The sequence below is a fragment of the Rana temporaria genome, chromosome 2, assembly GCF_905171775.1.
Source record: "Rana temporaria chromosome 2, aRanTem1.1, whole genome shotgun sequence".
NCBI lineage: Eukaryota > Metazoa > Chordata > Amphibia > Anura > Ranidae > Rana > Rana temporaria.
The window spans coordinates 60,604,558-60,627,412 of NC_053490.1; positions in this window are offsets into that span (position 1 = coordinate 60,604,558).

Below are 22,855 nucleotides of genomic sequence, written 5' to 3' on the forward strand. Positions count from 1 at the left end.
AAAAAATAATTATATTCGAAAATTGAAGAAAAAGAGCGTATCCCCAAAAAATTGGTGGTCATAAAATTGGTGCCCGAGTTACACCCCCCCCCCCCCCTATCCACGGTTACCCCATCTATCCATGTATCTGTCCCCTTTCAGGACACCGGATGCATGAATTCCAACGGGTTGGGTGTTTTTTTGAAGCACCAGTTTAGAGCCAGAGGCTCTAATAGGCTTGAAAATAGGGTGGGCTTGGGGCGCTGAGCATTGCGCTACGAGCCCTCCCAGGTGTGTTACAATAGCGAATTAATATTCGCTATTGAAGCACTGATCCTCTTCCCGGCTAATCAGGAAGTGGGTATGAGGCCGAAAAGAGAAGCATCTCGATTAGCTGCAAAGGAGGAGGGAGGAAACTGGAGACATGGAGAGTAGGGCAAGGAAAAGCCGCTGGCGCTGTGATGCACAAAGAGAGCAGGGGAAGTAGTGGGGGAAGCCAGGGAGAAGTTCTGCCCATCAATTGAGGGGGTAAGTACTCCAGACCAACCAGACCAGACCGGGGGGGTTTTACTGTTTGCAGTTCTGCACTTTACCGTTCTACCTGAGCGGCACCTAAATGTTGTATTTGTTGTTGTACAATTGCCAAAAAAGCAGCCACTTGTATGGTGAGCATTGGGGCTTGATGAATTTGAGATGCTTCCAGTTTGATTCATTCACAGGTGCTTCTGACCTGCAGTTAACCAGTTATTTTGTGCAACAACTACATCAGCCAGTAGATGGCAGTGTTTACAAGTTTGTGGCTGCATCTAAGGTACTGTATACTCTATTATCTTTTCTCTGATATTGAAGTTCCTTTTTCCTGTCTGCAGTTAAGCAGAAAAGCCAATGTGGACTGTGCACTGTCTGTTCTGTAGGGCTAGATACACAAGGCTGGATTCACAAAGAGTTACGCCGGAATCTAAGCCCGTCGTAAGTTTAAGTGTATGCTCAAACTGAGATACACTTAAACCTAGCTAAGATACGACGGCCTGCGCCGTCGTATCTTAGGGTGCAATTTTTCCGCTGGCCGCTAGGTGGCGCTTCCGTTGAGTTTGGCATAGAATATGTAAATGTCTAGATATGCCGATTCACGAACGTACGCTTGCCCGTCGCAGTAAAGATACTCCTTTTCCGTAAGAGGTACGCCGCGTAAAGCTAAAGCTGCCTCCTAGGTGGCGTAGCCAATGTTAAGTATGGCCGTCGTTCCCGTGTCGAAATTTGAAAATTTTACGTTGTTTGCGTAAGTCGTCCGTGAATGGGGCTGGACGAAATTTACGTTCACGTCGAAACCAATACGTCCTTGCGGCGTACTTTGGAGCAATGCACACTGGGATATGTACACGGACGGCGCATCAATCAAGTCGGGTTACCAATCATTTACATAAAATAAGCCCCCCTCACCCTCATTTAAATTAGGCGCGCTTACGCCGCCACCATTTACGCTACGCCGCCGTAAGTTAGGAGGCAAGTGCTTTGTGAATACAGCACTTGCCTCTCTGACTTAAGGCGGCGTAGCGTAAATACGATATGCTACGCCGCCATAAAAATGTGCGGATCTACGTGAATCCAGCCCATAATTTCTAACAAGAAGAAATGGGAGGGGGGTCTCACAAGGAGAGCCCTCAAAATGGACAAAATTAGTCCGGTACCATCCTGAAAATTGATTACACAAAGACCCTAACTACTAAACTAGAAGGCCTATAATGGTACCAATGAGTAAAAAAGTATGACACAGACATGACATCAAAAAATGAACATAAAAATGTTCTTCTTAGTGTTGATTATCACCAACCCCATATACATGGGGGATGTAAGACTCACTGTTGCTCTGACGCAGGTTGCGTTTCGCGGGGCATAGGCTGCTTCTTCAGGAAATTTAAAATGCAGTCATACACTAGAATAAACAATGTAAGTGTCAGTCAAGATCACATCTTATCACTCAGTATAGTGGTCTAGTGATCTATTGCAACATACCTTGAAATTTTGTACAAAAAAGGTAATATATAAATGGTGTCCAAGAGTATATCATATGTAGTCTTCACACAGTTAGCGGCCGTTACCTCCTGATCAGATGGAACAGTCCACACACAATTTCAGGCTCATATATGAATATTCCATATGGAATATCTGGAATGATATATCATATAGGTAGTCAAATCATCCATACAGTATATCATCATATTGCCAAGTACACTATATGATTAAGCCAAGGATATCATAATGTGGGGTCCCATAATTACAAACTACACCCCTACTCCCCAATTCAGAATTAAATATCCAATGTCAACTCTACTGCCTGAAACTACTAACAGAAATGGGATGACCAAAATCCTTAACAGTTTTAAAAAAAAGAATAGACTGACCCCAAAAGGGGATAATTTATAGGCATCGTCCACTTTACAAAGCAGGAACAAAGATTGTCTCTGGACAGCCGCACTCTGAACAAATTGTAGCCTTTTATTAAAAGAAGGACAGCACTACAAGTCACAGCAAAATAAAATAAAACCTGACAGCTGACGCGTTTCGCACTAAAACTAGTGCTTAGTCACACTTACCCATAGCTATTGGTAAATGTCTACAGTGGATGATGCCTATAAATTATCCCCTTTTGGGGTCATTCTATTATTTTTGTAAAAGCCTGATAAGGATTGTGGTTGTCCCATTTCTGTACTTACACAAAGGAAGGCGTACAGTGAATCTCAAAAGGGATACAGAATTCTACACCCAAACACACACAAGGTAACCATCAGTAGAAGTGTAATTGTCAATGAAACTTCAGCATGTTCACAATTTCATGAACTAACACAAACACTTCAAACGGGGGGAAATTCCACATCGGTGTCACATGAAGATAAGCAACAAAGGGACACAGAAATAAAAATGAACACAGACAATCCAAATATTGTAAAATAAGAAACCAAGCCACAAGAGATTTCAATCAGGAAATCTACCAGAATCAATAAAGGCATCCCAGCCAAATGTCTGTCATATGTTGCTCACGTAGCATTAAAACCGGAGCCAGATTCATGGGATGAGATGCAAAGACTGTCAACCCACAAGAAGCAAAAGTGAATCAGAGCTGCTGATGAAGGGATGACATCTCTGAACTGATTTATAAAACTGAGATCAGAAATGGGACTAAAATAAGGAGTATTTGTTGAGTGTGGGTATTGGAATACATTGTTCATGTGTGTTGTGAAACTACTACATCAGCCAGTAGATTAAATGTGTAGCTGCATCCATGGTACTTTATACTGTATTGTCTTTTCTCTGATAATAACATTCCTTTTTCCTGGCTGCAGTTAAGCAGTAAAGCCTATGTGAACTGTGCACTGGCTGTTCTGTAGGCTAATATACAGAATTTCAAATAACCTCCTTCTAATCTGCAGTTGATATCTTTCTGAACCACAGCTGATCTCCTTCTAAACTACAGTTGACTTCCTTCTGAACCACAGCTGACCACCTTCTGATCTGCAGTTGACCTCTTTCTGATATGCTGTTGGCCTCCTTCAGATCTTCAGTTGACCTCCTTCTGATCTGCAGTTCATTTCCTTCTGATCTGCAGTTTACTTCATTCCGATCTTCAGTTCACTTCCTTCTAAACCACAGCTGACCTCCTTCTGATCTGCAGTTGACCTCCTTCTGATCTGCAGTTGGCCTCCTTCGGATCTGCAGTTGACATACTTTTGAACTGTAGTTCACTTTCTTCTGAACTGCAGTTAACCTCCTTCTGAACTGCATTTGACCTCGTTTAATCCTTCAGCTGACCTCCGTCTGATCTGCAATTGACTTCCTTCTGAACCATGGTTAATATTCTTATGACGGCTTTTGCACTTCAATTGACTTTCATACAGAAAAAAGAAGCTCTCATATAAACAAAGCTAATGGACACAGGCCCTTACTTTTTGTACCGACTTGCAGAGTTTGCTACATAAAACTAATCTCGATGATGGCTGTTGCCTGACATTGCCCAGAGAGTCTAAAAATGGGCACAGAAATTGGCATTTGTTAAATACACGGCACCATAGCTCCTCAGTGTATCAGATCAGGTAGGCTGCAAGAGAAGAAACACTATTTATACCTGAACTCTGTGCTGTTTTCTGTAGCTTAACTACCCGATTTTATATCTCTTTCTTTTAATAGGCATTGCGGGTTATGTTACAAATACTGCCATTTGTCTTGGGATCCTTGGATGAAAGCTGCAGGAAAGGCATTGAATGCTGACATCTGCTGTAAAGAAGCTCTGACCTTTCCTTATTTCATGGCTGATTCAGTGCATGAATCACACACTGTGGAGCCATTAGTCAGTGATGTCATCTTAACTTTGTGTCCGAGACACAGACATAAAATGTACTAGCATAGAAGCAGTATCATCTTCTCTGTGTGCAGTCCAGCCCAGCGCTGTGAGCTTTACCATGTTCAAATCAATAAGTCTTTCTTATGGTTTATAATAGGTGAAGTACAGGTAACTAGGGACTTAGGGTGATCATGCATGTTACAATCTAATTGTACAATCGTCTTTAGGATTACCAGAGCTATATAATATGAGGACAAAGCTAAACACCCCTTTCAATTTGTATGCAGGCAGGCCCTTGCACTACATAGTTGTTTGCAGGTCTCAAGGAGATTTTTTAAAGTGGAGGTTCCCCCTAAAAAAAATTCTAACAATACATTCGGAAGACTGGTTACACTGAGGTTAGGCTGTTTTTTGTTTTTTTTTGTACATACCTCGATCTCGCCGTTTCATCCCTCGGCTTCCGGGTATGATTCTTTCGGGTCTGGGCGTTCCTAGTTGATTGACGTTCCTCTGACCGACGCATACTTGACGTCACGACTTTCCGAAAGAAGCCGAACGTCGCTGCGCAGGCGCCGTATAGAGCCAACTCTATACGGCGCCTGCGCAATGACGTTCGGCTTCTGTCGGAAAGTCGTGACGCGCAGTATGCGCCGGTCGGAGGAACGTCAATCAACTAGGTCCAGCAAGAATCATACCCGGAAGCCGAGGGATGAAACGGCAATATCGAGGTATGTACGGAAAAAAAAAAAACAGCCTAACCGCAGTGTAACCTGTCTTCCGAATGTATTGTTAGAATTTTTTTTTAGGGGGAACCTCCACCTTAATTAGATTGTACAGTATGGAGAGCTATATAGATTTATAGAATGGGGACTTACAGATGCATAACACATATACAGAGGAAAGAGAAAATGTTGCCGGGGGTGTGGCTGTTATCATTGTCACTCCTGATTTTCAAGCCTCAATAGGTATCCAGATACAGTAATGTTAATTTTCAGAACACATCACAGGAAGCACCCTCATGGCTAACCGAAGACAGAATCAGAAATAGACTTGAAAGACTTAACATAAATAAGTCACCGGGACCAGATGGCTTACACCCGAGGGTCCTTAAGGAGCTGAGCCAGGTGATAGCGAGACCATTGTTCCTAATTTTTGTGGACAGTTTATTGACTGGAATGGTACCAGCTTATTGGAGAAAAGCCAACGTGGTACCAATATTTAAAAAAAGGCCAAGATACAGTATATCCCTGGGAACTACAGGCCAGTTAGCCTAACATCAATAGTCTGCAAGCTATTGGAGGGGATGATAAGAGACTATATACAAGATTTCAGTAATGAAAACGGTATAATTAGCAGTAATCAGCATGGATTCATGAAGAATCGTTCTTGCCAGACCAATTTATTAACCTTCTATGAAGAAGTGAGTTGCCATCTAGATACGGGCAAGACTGTAGATATGGTGTATCTGGATTTTGCAAAGGCATCTCATTCAGTTCCCCACAAGTGTTTACTGTACAAACTGAGGTCTGTCTGCATGGACCATAGGGCAAGTACCTGGATTTAAAACTGGCTACAGGAGCGAGTCCAAAGGGTGGTATAAATGATAAATGGGGAGTACTCGGAATGGTCTGGGTGGAATGTGGGGTCCCCCAGGGATCTGTCCTGTGACCAATCCTGTTAAATTTATTCATAAATGATCTAGAGGGTGGGATAAACAGCGCAATCTCAATAGAGGACCTTAGCTATGGGCTATGGGGAAAGACTACAAGCATTGAACGTATTCTCTCTGGAGAGGAGACGCTTGAGAGGGAATGTGATATTAATGTTGAAATACCGTACTGGCGACCCTAGCATAGGGAAAAAACGATTTAGTGAAAGGGGATTTAAAAAGATACATGGCCATTTACTAAAGTTGGAAGAGAAGCGGTTTAACCTTAAAATGCGTAGAGGGTTCTTTACTGCGAGAGCGGTAAAGATGTGAATCTCTATTCCACAAGCAGTGATATCAGCGGGGAGCATCGATAGTTTCAAAAAACTATTAGATGGGCACCTCAACGACTACAACATACAAGGGTATACGATGTACTATTGATGTAAACACCTACACACACACACATCATAGGTTGAACTGGATGGACTGGTGTCTCTTTTCAACCTCACAAACTATGTAACTATATGACACGCCTACTCCTGTCCACTGGATTGACAGCAGTGTCTAGGAGTGGAAGCGTGTGAGACACAAATGATGGAGGATTTGGTTCAGTCAGGAAAGGCAAAGAATTTTTTTTGGTTTTACTTTATAAGGCTTGTGCATCACATAGTAACTGGATTTGGGAGTTGTTTAGACTGTCATATGGGAGCCTTAAAGTGGTTGTAAAGGTGGAAGTTTTTTTATCCTAATGCATTCAATGCATTAAGATAAAAAGCCTTCCGTGTGCAGCAGCTCCCCTCAGCCCCCTTAAGACTTACCTGGGGTCCATATAGATCCAGCGATGTTGCACCAGTGTCTCAGCTGCCTGGGACTACCCTCCCCATTGGCTGAGAGAGCAGTGAGGCGCCATTGGCTCCCACTGCTGTTAATCAAAGTCAGTCAGCCAATGAGGGGGTGGGCAGGCCGCCGCTCAATGTCTGGATGGAGACTCGACTCGGGTGCCCCCATAGTAAGCTGCTTGCTGTGGGGGCATTCAACGGGAGGGAGGGGTCAGGAGCGCCGAAGAGGGACCTGAGAAGAGGAGGATCCAGGCTGCTCTGTGCAAAACCATTACACAGAGCAGGAAAGTATGACGTTTGTTATTTTTAACTAAAAAAACCTGAGCCTTTAGTATTACTTTAACTTGTACATTAAGAATTGCTTTTGACCTTGAATTTTAAGTACAAGTGTTTTAAATTCGTCTTCTGTTTTTTTGGATAATGTAATTTTTTAAATGATATCTTTAAGTGCAGGTTAAACTAGATAAAGAGGAGCAGCTAAAGCAATCTATTATTATTCTAGCTAAAATCTTGGAATAAAATGTTCTCTGTGCTGCAATTATTTTGTATCTTCCTAGATATGATTTGGCTGAATAGAAATAATTACTTCTCTCTTTATTTTCTCTAATATTGTGGAGCCTCTTCCCACTGTTAGGCATTACTCTGTCTCTGTACAGTAATTACTATAATTTCATGTACATCTTTCTCTACTTTCATTTATTCAGCCTTTTGGCATTCCGTAGTTTAGTCTAGTCAATTGGAGAGGGCATAGGTGCAATTGATGTGTGTGTGCTTATTGTCTCTCTTCTGTATTATAACTTTTATTCTGGAATATATATGATAGGATCTGCTGAGGACAACTTTACAAATAAAGTGTGTAGGTACGGCGGATTTTTTTAAATTATTATTTTGCCCTGACATACACTTTAAAAGTGACAGGCACAAAGCACAGGTTTGTACTTAAATGATTGATGTTGGAAGTACCCATGACGTTGGTTTTAAAGAGCATTCTGGGTCAGCCCGGCGGCAGCTGCTCCCTTAGTGACTGTATCTGCCTAATTAAAGCTCATTGTGAACAGGGAATAGGGGAGATGGGCCATTTCTCTGGCTCTACATGCATGACTGTAAACAGTAAATATTAGCGTTTTCATGCCATGTTATTTTGTTTCCTGATTAAAACGTGGACAATGGTTTGCGTTAGAGCCGGTTCACACTGGGGCGATTTTGGATCCGACTTGAAATCGCCTCATGTCGTCCCAAGTCGTGCTGTCAAGAAAAACAATGCAAGTGAATGGGACTGGTGCTAATACACACTACTCAAGGCGATCCGACTTCAAAAGAAGTTCCTGTACGACTTCAATCCGACTTGTAGGCGATTCCTACCCATTGATTTCAATGGAAGTAGCTTTCAAGTCTGATCCCTGTTCATAGTGAGGCGATTTTGCCAGAAGCAGAGAGGAATTTACCCATAAGCCACCAGGTACTCCCCTGTCCCCAGGCAGCCCCCACCTTCTTCCCACCTTCTTGGCACGGATTACTTTCACTTTCTTAGTACGTTGTCTCTGTTTGCAGCATGGCTGTCAGAGTTAGGAAAGAGGCCGTGGATAATGAGTCCCTTATAAGGCTGGTAAAAGAGAGACCATGCCTCTACGACAAGAGGGACTCCTTTTACAAGGACCAAATGAAGAGGGACAATGCCTGGCTGGACATTTCTCGCCTGACCTTTGAGGATTGGGGCATATTGTCTGAGACCGACCGCACTGCCAAAAGTAAGTTTAACCTTTTTATTATATGTCTATTTTCCTTGCCTAGGCATGCTGGTTGTAGTTCCATACATGCCACTTGTTTGCACAGAGAATGGCGGCATGAACTCCCTCTTGAAGACAGCAACAATAGAGCACACCGGCATCGATAGATCCCCTGGCAGGAACAGTATATCCCATGCTGGCAATAGTAGATGCAGACAGGAACCATAGATTCCCCAAAAAAGTAGATCCCTAAGAGGAACACTACTTCAAATGACAAGAACAACAATAGATCCCTGATCGGAACACTAGTTCACATGATAACAACAATAGATCCTTGATAACACTAGATCCCTGGCAGGAACAATTAGGTCCCCCAAAAACAATAGATCCCTGATCGGAAAACAAGTTCACATGAGAACAACAATAGATCCTTGACAAAACTAGATCCCTGGCAGGAACAACAGATCCCCCAACAACAATAGATCCCTGATGGGAACACAAGTTCACATGAGAACAACAATAGATCATTGACAACATTAGCTCAATAGCATGAACAAAATATCCCCCAACAACAATAGATCCCTGAAAGGAACACAAGTTCACATGAGAACAACAATAGATCCTTGACAACACTAGATCCCTGGCAGGAACAACAGATCCCTCAACAACAATAGATCCCTGATCGGAACACAAGTTCACATGAGAACAACAATAGATCCTTGACAAAACTAGATCCCTGGCAGGAACAACAGATCCCCCAACAACAATAGATCCCTGATCGGAACACTAGTTCACATGAGAACAACAATAGATCATTGACAACATTAGCTCAATAGCATGAACAATAGATCCCCCAACAACAATAGATCCCTGATCGAAACACAAGTTCACATGAGAACAACAATAGATCCTTGACAACACTAGATCCCTGGCAGGAACAACAGATCCCTGATCGGAACACTAGTTCACATGAGAACAACAATAGATCCTTGACAAAACTAGATCCCTGGCAGGAACAACAGATCCCCCAACAACAATAGATCCCTGATCGGAACACTAGTTCACATGAGAACAACAATAGATCATTGACAACATTAGCTCAATAGCATGAACAAAAGATCCCCCAACAACAATAGATCCCTGAAAGGAACACAAGTTCACATGAGAACAACAATAGATCCTTGACAAAACTAGATCCCTGGCAGGAACAACAGATCCCCAACAACAATAGATCCCTGAAAGGAACACAAGTTCACATGAGAACAACAATAGATCCTTGACAAAACTAGATCCCTGGCAGGAACAACAGATCCCCCAACAACAATAGATCCCTGATGGGAACACAAGTTCACATGAGAACAACAATAGATCCTTGACAAAACTAGATCCCTGGCAGGAACAACATATCCCCCAACAACAATAGATCCCTGATCTATTGTAACGCACAGAGAGCATTTTAGACACAGGAAAACAGGGAACAGGGAAGAAGAAATCAAACATGAAGAAGAATGATGTCAGAAGAGCTTAGTAGCTCTGATTGGCCATTTCTGACATTCCCTGTCCTGGAGGCGATTTATAAATCGCCCCAGATCGCCTCAGATCGCCCTGTGGTTCACATTCAAGTCGTGTCGGAATCGCCTCTGGAAGTCGCGCTGGAAGTCGGATCGCCCCAGTGTGAACCGGCTCTAACCCCTTTGTGCCTAAAGGTGAAACAAATGTAAATGCATAAGCCAAATTTTGCAATATTGACATGTGTTAGTAAAACCGTACCTGAAATCACAACTACTTTGTGCATCCAGGTGGATTATTCCATGTTTTTTTGAAATTGGGCTTTTATTTGGTGGTAAATGGTCATGGATATCTCCTAATTTATTTTCATTATCAAAAGGAAACTATCCCAAAATAGTAAAAAAATGTTTTTTTAAATATAACTGTATATTTCCTGCTACAGTAAAACCTTGGATTACGAGCTTAATCAGTTCAGTAATCCAAAGTACTCGCATATCAAAGCGAGTTTCTCCATTGAAGTCAATGGAAATTAAAATAATTTGTTCCGCATTGACTTCAATGGCATGCAATACCGCATGCGGCCAGAGATGGGGGGCACTGGAGAGCCTCGGAAACAGCCAGAAAGGCCCAAGGACACCTCGGCAAACCTCAAAAAGACTCCATTCCTGAGGTTTGCAGAGGCGAGCTGTCCTTGGACCTTTCCGTGCATTTCCGAACGGCGCCGTTTGGCTCCGCTTAGCTCTGGCGCCCCCCACCTCAGGCCAAATGCGGTACTGCACACCGATTTGGCCTGAATCCTGCTCTTTTTGCGAGACAACAAGTTAGGATTTTTTTAAATGCAGTGCTCGTGTTGCGAAGCGCCCGTTAACCACGTTACTCGCAATCCGAGGTTCCATTGTACTACCATAACCTACCACTAAAGAACAACCCAAAATACATTTTACTGCTACTGACAATCGCAGCGATAGTATATATACTGTATGTGTATGTTTGTTGTTGTTTGTACCCTTAGTACAGCCCAGAAACATTAGTGTGCATTTTGCTTTTTTTTAACCCCTGCCTAAAACACACTGACACTGATACTAATTAAAAAAAAAATCCTGTCCAAAAAAAATACTGACCCTGACCGTGACCCAAACACTAACCCTGGCACTGATCTAGATCAAACCTTGATCTAGGTATTTAAAAAACAAAATGTAATTTTTTTTTTTTGGGGTCTAGGGTCATCCTGTGCCCCTTTTGGGCATAGGGTGACTGGGAAATATTAATTATAAATTACATGAGATGGGACATTACTGATAATTCATGTTGCAGGATATCTTGAGATATTACAAGTGGTTATTCTGACCCACACCAGGTCAGTGGAGTGTTTTCATTCAATGTGAGGACACATGCTTTTGAGGTGTTAATTGGGGCTGCTCCTAGACATTCCATTGTGAGATGCTAATTCAGTCCATAAAGGTCAGATGTCTAGCTTTTAGGTGTTAAAGGGGATGTAAAGGTAAAAGTTTTTTTACTTTAATGTATCCTATGTATTAAGGTAAAAAAAACATCTGATAGCACCGCCCCCCGAGCCCCCGTTTTACTTACCTCTCCATTTGAAAGTCCCATGTGCGTTCTCGTCATCCTATCACAGCGGATGACGCACCGTGCCGGGTGGCGTGGCCGAGTGATACAGACGGCGGCTATGGCCGCCGCTGTATCACGGGAGCGCGCTCGCAAAAGCTTTCCACCATGCGAGGGAGCTTGCATGAACGTGGAAAGTTTTTGCGAGGAGGAGCAGAGACAGCCACGAGGGACCCCAGAAGACACGGATCGGGGCCACTCTGTGCAAAACTAACTGCACAGCGGAGGTAAGTATAACATGTTTGTTATTTTTAAACAAAAAAAATCTTGCCTTTAGTGTCCCTTTAAGTCAACCTGGCTCCTAAGACCTCTCATTATGTATGCTAATACTGTTTTATATGTGGAATGTGACTTGTCAAGCTGTAGTTATTAACCCCTCTAATGCGGAGACGGGACGTCTGGGGGATAATTAACTCAACTGAATGTCATTGTCTAAAAGAATGTGATTGAAGCCCCATTGTGTGATATGTGGGTGGAGAGTTCTTTGTCCCTGTGATTAACTGAAACATGCTGTACTGTATATAAGAAAGCTAAGATACCATTAAAAGTGTTCATACATTTTGAAACCAGTACCAGAGCTGTGTGAGTCTCAGTTATTCTGGGGAATGGAATGGATCGTGTCTGTTGGATGGTTGGAGTGTCAGATAAGCTGTCGTGGTTGATGGAATGGGAATATCATAAACGGTGGTGACCGTTACAGTCCCCATTAGGGCAATTCACCTTCTCTATTTGTCCTGTTTACCATTATCATTGAAAGTGAAAGTAAAAGAAAACCCCACATTTTGGGGTGTCCCCAGAAAAGTACAAGAGGGAAATCTTCCAATGGGGACACTCGTTCTGATGACCTGGAGGTCCCCAAGGAGTTCCCTTAATTTGTAGGAATTCCTCTTTGGCTATAGGAGAGGAAGTGAAGGGAAATCTCTGCAATGGGACACAGATAGTGAAAAAAATCTGACTGGGGTTATAACCTTCCCTTGCTCTATAAGTTTTGCCTATAGTTCTTTAACAGCAGGTTTTACCCCCCTTCACGACCAGGTCATTTTTTGCGACATGGCACTGTTATTTTACCTGACAATTGCACGGTCATGCGATGTTGTACACAAATAAAATTGATGTCCTTTTTTTCCCACAAATAGAGCTTTCTTTTGGTGATATTTGATCACTACTGCGTTTTTTTATTTTATGCGCTATAAACATAAAAAGATCGAAAATTTCGAGAAAATACTTTTTTACTTTCTGCTATAAACATATCCAATAAAAAAAAATGTAAAATAGAATTTCTTCATCAATTTAGACCAATATGTATTCTGCTACATATTTTTGTTAAAAAAAATCACAATAAGCGTATATTGATTGGTTTGCACAAAAAGTTATAGTGTCTGCAAACTATGGGATATTTTTATATAGTTTTTATTTATTAATCTGTTTTTACTAATAATGGCAGCGATTAGCGGCTTATAGTGGGATTGCGACATTGTGGCTGACAAATCGCACACCCACAATCTTGATACCTTTTTGGGGACCAGTGACACCAATACAATGATCAGCGCTAAAAAAATATACACTATCACTAATGACACTGGCACTTTACAATTAGCTTAATTCTCACGGTCATTCAGACTTGAGGGTGATAGATTGCTTTGTTTCTATAAATTATGAACACATTTGTGATTCCTGGTAGATATAGTTTGCTGGAACTGATTGAAAAAAAAAATAGTAGTGTACTAGGCTACCTGCCCATTTAAGGGGTTTCTGATGCCAGGAGGCAGGGCAGGGTTTATGATCATGTGACTGCTGGCACAGTGGTCACATGATCAGAAATGTCATGATCTCAATTAGCGATCAGGAACTTTCCATTAGGCACCGGTAAATGTGCCGGGAGTACGCTGGGCTGGCGCTCTCAAAGCAAGTTTGTTTACATTTTGGTGCGCAAATATACGTCCACTCTCCGTCAAGGCCCACCCACCGAGAGACCGCATATTTGCGTACTAATAAGCGGGAAGAGGTTAACAGGGCATTAGAGGATATCAAACTACAAGTATAGATTTATGAGGAAACAGAAAAGGAGTGCCTAGGCACCTTCATACACCAGGAAGCATACTGCTATTTTTCAATGGAATTTCAAGATGAAAGGTACATTTTTCGCAGTGCTGCTTCAGTACAAGAAACAATTCTAGAGGTTTCCTATACCATAGCAAATCTCCACTTTTTGCATTCAAGTCCACTTAAAAAAAAATTAAAACTGGGTACCAGCACACGGTGGTACAGTTAATAGGCAAAAGGATTTATTTAATGTTTAAAATGTATTTCTAAAATGACATGAAAAGCGTGTATTTAAGCTTTTTCCTATGTGCATTCAAACACCAAAGGATACAATATAATTACTTAAATACTGAGTGATAAGACTCCACAGCATATATGAAGAGTCACCACAGGATTCCTCCAGTGCCTTGAAGTTGTCATGTGCTGCTCATAGATAAACCGCTGTGCCTCTGCATGGTACCATTCAGACCCACAAACTAGAATTTTACATTTTTCTGTTTTTGACATTTGTTACTACAAATTTGTAACTGCATTTATGATTTTTCACCTTTTACATAAACTGGCCAATGCAGACAAGGAGCACCAATAGTTTACAATACACTGTATTATTTGTAAAGATATTGCTTAATGGAAATTCTATACCTTCTGGGGCAGATCCACAAAGAAATTACGCCGGCGTACTCAATGTTAAGTATGGCCGTCCTTCCCGCGTACAATTTAGAATTGTTTGCGTTGTTTGCGTAAGTCGTTCGCAAATAGGAATTTGCGTAGAATGACGTCACCGTCGTAAGCATTGTCTGGTTCCGGTTTAATTTCGAGCATGCGCACTGGGATACCCCCAGGGACGGCACATACGCAGTTAAAAAAACGTTGTTTACGTCGGGTCACGACGTATTAACATAAAACACACCCCCATCACTTCCATTTGAATTCCGCGCCCTTACGCCGCAAATTCGTTGAGGATTCAAACCAAACAAAGGTAAGTTACAGCGGCGTAGCGTATCTTAGATACGCTGCGCCGGGCGCAGATGTATGTGGACCTGCCCCAAAGTCTTTTTTCTGTCCCCTATGAAGCCTAACTAAAATAATTCCATTGTTTACATTTCTACATCCTGGCTTATTTCAAGGACCTAGCAGACATTCGGGCTCTCATCTCGGCCCCAGCATTGCAGGAGCAAGCACTTTTCCAGATTCAAAAGCCGCACAAGCACAATATGCTCTTTCTTCTTCTCTCTCGATAAGTAGTTGGAGTTTTCGGCAGAACACCGGTAAAGGTCAGGTGATCACACGACTGCTTTGATTGGCTGTCACAGTGGTCACATGATTGAAAGCCAGTCCCACCAGCTTTCGATCATTATCTGGGACCAAGAACTGTCTTTCACAACTCTGTGTGCTGGGAGCGAGCAGTGAGCACACTCCCAAAAGAGAAACATTGGCCACCCAGAGACGCATAAGTGTGGCATGTGGGCGTCACATTTCCGCCATGCATATGTGTTAGACAGTCATAAAAGACCTATTTATTGTGTAAATACTAGTGAAACGCTATCGACTCTTATGTATGATCAATAATGAGCCAAAAAAGCTCTGAATGAAAGTGAAAATGTTGTTCAATACTGATATCTCTCTTAGACAACTCACAGATGAGATATTTCCCCTTGGGATATGGTTCGTGTTCATGCAAATACAAATGCAAGAAACATAGTGCTCTTCATTTCACTAATTTATTCCAAATTCCCACGTATAGCCTTACAATTGGGCGTGTAGAGGGGAGGAGCCGAGCCCATGACGTCACGTCATCAGAGTGGTAAGCGAGCGGACTTCTTGTAATACTGTACTAAGCGATTTATCTTTTTATTCTTGTAAGTGCAATGTTTTAAGGTGAATTTGGAATAAATTAGTGAAATGGAGAGCACTATGTTTCTTGCATTTGTATGAGAGATATCAGTATTGAACAACGGGCTGGAGCAGGAGAAGTGATATCGGATTGGAGAGAAAGAAGGGCGCTTTCATTCAGAGCTTTTTTGGCTCATTATTGAGGTGAGCAGGCATAACAGCTGGTGGAGGTGTGCACAGCTTGTTATATCCAAGAAGTGTGGTAGAAGCACACAGTGGTGGAATATTTTTTCACAGCAATCAAAAACTTCAGAAGTTGATAGAAATATATTTATGAACTTTTATTCTGATTTATGGAAATTAATTGGTTATATTTTTCACTGTGTTGAGAATTATTTTTTAAAGTCACATAATGCCGCGTACACACCATCACTTTATGTGATGAAAAAAAATGATGTTTTTAAAAACGTCACTTTAATTGACTGTGTGTGGGGGAAAACGTCGTTTTATGTCTTGTAAAAAACGACCAAAAAAAATTGAAGCATGCTTCAATTTTATGTGTCGTTTTTCAAAAGTGCACTTTTTACTTCACAGAAATTGACCGTGTGTAGCAAAAAACGTCGTTTTCTAAGACGTTTTTTCATCCACGCATGCCCAGAAGCTACTTATGAAGCAAGCTTCAATGGTAAAACGTGGTGAACGTAACCTCACTTTGCAAGATCATTGTGAGAAAACGATGGTGTGTAGGCAACTTCGTCTTTGAAAATTGAAGTTTCAAAAACTTCATTTTTTACTTCACAGAAAGTGTCGTTTTTTTTCATCACATAAAGTGATGGTGTGTACGCGGCAAAAGAGTCGGTAGCGCTGCACTTTTTACGCAATAAATATTTCTGATGGTGAAATGATACACTGAGTGTTCAGCAGCTTCAGATAATTTTATTTTCAATTATAGTAATTTGCACATTTGCACAATAATTTAATTTTAATTGAATTAGCATGTAGCACTTTTTCTGCGGCGTTGCTTGATCTTTACTAGGGGTGTGGAAATTAATGATTAATTCCTTGATTAATCGTTAATTTTTTTGATCGGCACTAGTGGTGCAACAGATCGTAAATTATCCGTGATCCGAATGGGTCACCATATGCGGATCGGCACACCACGTGATCTGCAGAGCTGCTGCCTCAGCCATAGGAAAGGCTGCAGCTTCGGCCTAGCTCCCAGAGCGGTGGCTATCTTGGTCTACCCGGCGGTGGAGATGTGGGGAGATGTCTGTGGATTACAGTGGGGAGATGTCTGTGGATATTACAGTGGGGGGAGATGTCTGTGGATATTACAGTGGGGGGAGATGTCTGTGGATATTACAGTGGGGGAGATGTCTGTGGATATTACAGTGAGGGAGATGTCTGTGGATTACAGTGGGGAGATGTCTGTGAATATTACAGTGGGGAGATGTCTGTGGATTACAGTGGGGAGATGTCTGTGGATATTACAGTGGGGGAGATGTCTGTGGATATTACAGTGAGGGAGATGTCTGTGGATATTACAGTGGGGAGATTGTGGATATTACAGTGGGGGAGATGTATGTGGATATTACAGTGATGGAGATGTGTGTGGATATTACAGTGGGGATGATTGTGGATATTACAGTGGGGAGATTTTGGATATTACAGTGGGGGAAATGTCTGTGGATATTACAGTGGGGGAAATGTCTGTGGATATTACAGTGGGGGAAATGTTTGTGGATATTACAGTGGGGGAAATGTCTGTGGATATTACAGTGGGGGAAATGTCTGTGGATATTACAGTGGGGGAAATGTTTGTGGATATTACAGTGGGGGAGATGTCTGTGGATATTACAGTGGGGGAGATGTCTGTGGATATTACAGTGGGGGAGATGTCTGTGGATATTACAGTGGGGGAGATGTCTGTGGATATTACAGTGGGGGAAATGTCTGTGGATATTACAGTGGGGGAGATGTCTGTGGATATTACAGTGGGGGAGATGTCTGTGGATATTACAGTGGGGGAGATGTCTGTGGATATTACAGTGGGGGGAGATGTCTGTGAATATTACAGTGGGGGAAATGTCTGTGGATATTACAGTGGGGAGATGTTTGTGGATATTACAGTGGGGAGATGTTTGAGAATATTACAGTGGGGGAGATGTCTGTGGATTACAGTGGGGGGAGACTGTGGATATTACAATGGGGACTGTATATGGTGGTGATTAAAAAAATGTATGTGCATTATAATCGAAATTAGTTGATTAATCGATTTAAAGAAATCAATTAATTGAACATGAAAACTTTAATCAGTAACAGCACTAATCTTTACACAGTCATAAGGACCCATCCACAAGGCTGGCCAGGGGGCGATAAAAGCAGGCAGTTGAGCCGTAGTTTAACTGCCCCTCCGATCACCCACCTAAAGGAGGACATACCGTGGCCACAGCAAAAATGAAACCCCATGTCGCGTTCAGTGGGCAGTATCACCATCCAACCCAACTAATTCAAGTGAGTGGGGCTGCGCCACCACTGCCCTGCAGCTGAGCACAATGCACGCATTTGCCGCTTGGTGATCCAGCCTTTTCAGAGTAAAAACAGGCACAGTAGGTAACATATCACCTCCCAGCTGTCTGTCAACCGGCCTGTGAAATGCGATCCACCCTGTTCTATTCACAGGTTGGTGCAGGTGTACCTTTGCATCCCCTATATTTATGACCTATACACTATATATATATATGTTTATAGACAGAAAAAAATCACAAGCAAGGAATGCAAAATGTCACAAAGGGTCACAGAAAGAATCTTTTCATAAAACTGAACACTTAAGCTGATGGCTGCAAGGACATCTCAGCGTGCGTGACACATTTACTCTGAATCCATATTTTTACAGCTTATCAAAATGCGTCTGCAATGGTAAACATGCAAAGTATTACACACACTGTGCAAATAATTGGAATTCTTTAAAAGAAATGTAGGTTAGAGGACAGAAATATTACTTAAAATGTTAATCTATTCTGAATGTTTTACTTAATGCAAGGATGACCTAGATTGAAAGAGTGGAACTTAGAAAACTTCTGCATACTTTTGTGTAGACAAAATCTAAAGTTTGTTTGCCAGAAGGCATACAATGTTCCAGTGGAGGGCAGGAAGGGTCAGATTCAGAACCAAAAACGAAAATTTTGAAATAAAAGATTTCCATGAGTTTTTAGGTAAATATGAATATTTTATTTGAATTTTTTCAACCAGCAGGAGGCTCATTATTACATGTTTACCGGGCTAAACTTAAAACGTTTTGTTACCCCAACACTTCATATTTCTGATATGCGCCTGCTGTATCATGTATGAGAAAGTATCTTGTTCTCTTTGTTTGCTTTGTGTAAAATCTCTGATGTTCCTGCTAGTGCCCTTGCTTTCCTATTTAAAAAAACTGACCACACTAAGCAGGAGAGCACCCCATAGTCAGATCTCTAGCTATGCTGGGAACTTGGTGTACTCTCATTAAATGATCAGACTTGTCCTGACACACCTCCGCTGCACAGCAATTCACTGGGAAGCTCAGTGTGCTGCGGCTTCTTCTCTCTCCCCCCCCCCCCTAGCTCTTATGCAGCTGAGAACAGAGGGAATGTGATCACTTATAAAGAAGGGAAAAAATGTATTTATACAAAAATGTTTTACCTTTCATTTATATTTTAACGACTTAAGGACCAGAAGATTTGCCCCGTTAACCACTTAACCCCCGGGCCATATTGCTGGTCAAAGACCAGAGCACTTTTTGCGAATAGGCACTGTGTCGATTTAACTGACAATTGCGCGGTCGTGTGACGTGGCTCCCAAACAAAATTGTCGTCTTTTTTCCCCCACAAATAGAGCTTTCTTTTGGTGGTATTTGATCACCTCTGCGGTTTTTCGTTTTTTGCGCTATAAACAAAAATAGAGCGAGAATTTTGAAAAAAAATTGTATTTTTTACTTTTTGCTATAATAAATATCCCCCAAAAATCTATAAAAAAAAAAAAAATACTCAGTTTAGGCCGATACGTATTCTTCTACATATTTTTCGTAAAAAAATATCGCAATAAGCGTTTATTGATTTGTTTGCGCAAAAGTTATAGCGTTTACAAAATAGGGGGTATTTTTATGGCATTTTTATTAATATTTTTTTTACTAGTAATGGCGGCGATCAGCAATTTTTTTCGGTACTGCGACATTATGGCGGACACTTCGGACATTTTTGACACATTTTTGGGACCATTGGCATTTTTATAGCGATCAGTGCTATAAAAATGCATTGGATTACTATAAAAATGCCACTGGCAGTGAAGGGGTTAACACTAGGGGGCAGGGAAGGGGTTAAGTATGTTCCCTGGGTGTGTTCTAACTGTAGGGGGGGTGGACTGACTAGGAGAAATGACTGATCTTCTGTTCATACATTGTATGAACAGAAGATCAGCATTTCTCTCCCTGACAGGACCAGGAGCTGTGTGTTTACACACACAGCTCCCGGTCCTCGCTCTGTAACGAGCGATCGTGTGTGCCCGGCGGCGATCGCGCCCGCTGGGCACGAGCATGGGAGTCGGGGGCGAGCCCCTATTGGCTGCTGGGCGAGGTGACGTATAGCTACGTGCTCTCGCCCAGCAGAGCCGACCTGCCGCCGTATAACTGCGGCGGCTGGTCGACAAGCAGTTAATGATCAGGCCCTTTTTTGGGATACGCCACTGCGCCTGGTTTTTATTGTTTGCGCTATAAATCAAAAAAAACATACAATTTGGAAATAAATAATATTAATATAATAAATAAAATTTCTTCCTCAGTTTAGGCCAATATGTATTCTTCTACATATTTTTGGTTAAAAAAAAAAGCAATAAGCAAACTGTTGCAAGAAAAAGTATGTGAACCCTTTTGGAATGATATTGATTTCTGCACAAAATGGTCATAAAATGTGATCTGATCTTTATCTAAGTCACAACAATAGTCAATCACAGTCTGCTTAAACTAATAACACAAAGAATTAAATGTTACCATGTTTTTATTGAACACACCATGTAAATATTCACAGTGCAGGTGGAAAAAGTATGTGAACCTTTGGATTTAATAACTGGTTGAACCTCCTTTGCCAGCAATAACTTCAACCAAACGTTTCCTGTAGTTGCAGATCAGATGAGCACAACAGTCAGGAGTAATTCTTCACCATTCCTCTTTACAGAACTGTTTCAGTTCAGCAATATTGTTAGGACGTCTGGTGTGAATCGCTTTGTTGAGGTCATGCCACAGCATCTCAATTGGGTTGAGGTCAGGACTCTGACTGGGCCACTCCAGAAGGCGTATTTTCTTCTGTTTAAGCCATTCTGTTGTTGATTTACTTCTATGCTTTGGGTTGTTGTCCTGTTACAACACCCATCTTCTGTTGAGCTGTTATTAGTTCAAGCAGACTGTGATTGTCTATTGTTGTGACTTAGATGAAGATCAGATCACATTTTATGACCAATTTGTTCAGAAATCCATATCAATCCGAAAGGGTTCACATACTTTTTTTGCAACTGTATATTGATTGGTTTGCTCAAAAGTTATAGCGTCTACAAAATAGGGGATAGATTTATGGCATTTTTATTATTATAATTTTTTTACTTGTAATGGCAGCGATCTGTAATTTGTAGTGGGACTGCAACATTGCTGCGGACAGATCGGACACTATGACACTTTTTTTGAAACCACTGACATATATACAGCAATCAGAGATAAAAATAGCCACTGATTACTGTATAAATGTCATTGGTAGGGAAGGTGTTAACACTAAGGGGCGATTAAGGGGTTAAGTGTGTTACCTAGGGAGTGCTTCTAACTGTGGGGGGATTGGACTGCCTGGGGGAGGAGAGAGATCACTGCTCCTGATCACTAGGAACAACAGATCAGTCTCCTCTCCCCTGACAGAATTGAGATCTGTTTGTTTACATAGACAGACGTCGGTTCTGTATCTGTCAGGAGTGATCGCGGGTGCCCGGCTGACATCGTGGCCGGCAGGTACGCGCATCGGCTCCATCGACGCCGCAACCCCTAGTGCTCTTAAATCAGCCGACGTATAGCTACAACGGCTCACCCAGGGGAGCCAACCTGCTGTAGTATAACTGCGGCGGCTGGTCTCTAACTGGTTAAACTGACTGGGTTGTTTTACAAGGTGATGGTTTACAATCACTTTAACTGCTTTGCTGTAATACATTGTTGTGTTACAGGAGGTGCAACAAAACTCACATTTCACTGAATGATAAAATAATGCACAACAACAACCTGTACCATGCAATGAACGACACCCCGAGACATTGTTACAACAGCAGGTGATGCCCTGCATCACAACACAACACACATGGTTCAGGCTATTTATCACATCTCCAAGGCTATGCGGAGCTAGTGCTTTGAGGATCAACACATTTGCAATTCTTATAATGATCATCCACGCTTGTCAGTAAAGATACACATTTTCTATCTTATCCACAGCTAATTTTGGTACATACACATGGGTGTATTTATAAAATTTTTGCAGTTAGTCATCCGGCAAAACATTCGGTCTGTGTAAATGCCGGCAAAATGGAATGTTGTTCAGCTATTTTCTCTCCTGGTAGGATGTCCTTCATTCAGAAGAATCAGGAAAATACCACATTATGGCCATTCAATGGAGCCAACGATCATAGCAAATACATTTTTATTTTCTATGAATATCAGCTCCATCTACTGGCCACAATGTGGTATTTTCCTAATTCATGCTATTCTTACGAATAAGGAAAATCCAAATTGGAGAGCAAATAGCCTAAAAACATTATATTTTGCAGGTAGAACAAGTGCACATGCAGTGTTTCAGAACACACAGCTTTGCAATTTTTTATAAATGCACTCCTTAGTATTCCCTTTTATCCATTTAGTGATTGTCACTATTCTGGGATATTCTTATAGATTTTCTGTGTTGCATGACACTGTGTTATACAATTGTTGTAGAACTGGAAATATTTATTCTTTTTTGGCATCAGTAAGGAAATAAATAAATAAATACCGTACCTTAAAATCAGGGCAAAATTGTGGGTGCGCGATATACGCCGATACTCGCTTCCCGCGCTGTGTTTGAACACGGCCGCCTACATATACCGAGCGCAGTACACTCGGGTACACTCGGCCATGCTCGGCTCCCCTCGCAGTTATGCGAGAGAAGCCGAGAGGAGCCGAGCGTGCCCGAGCATGCCCGAGTGTACTGCGCTCTGTATATGTCGACGGCGGCGTTCAAACACAGCGCGGGAAGCGGCGATCGGCTCAGAGACCAGCGCA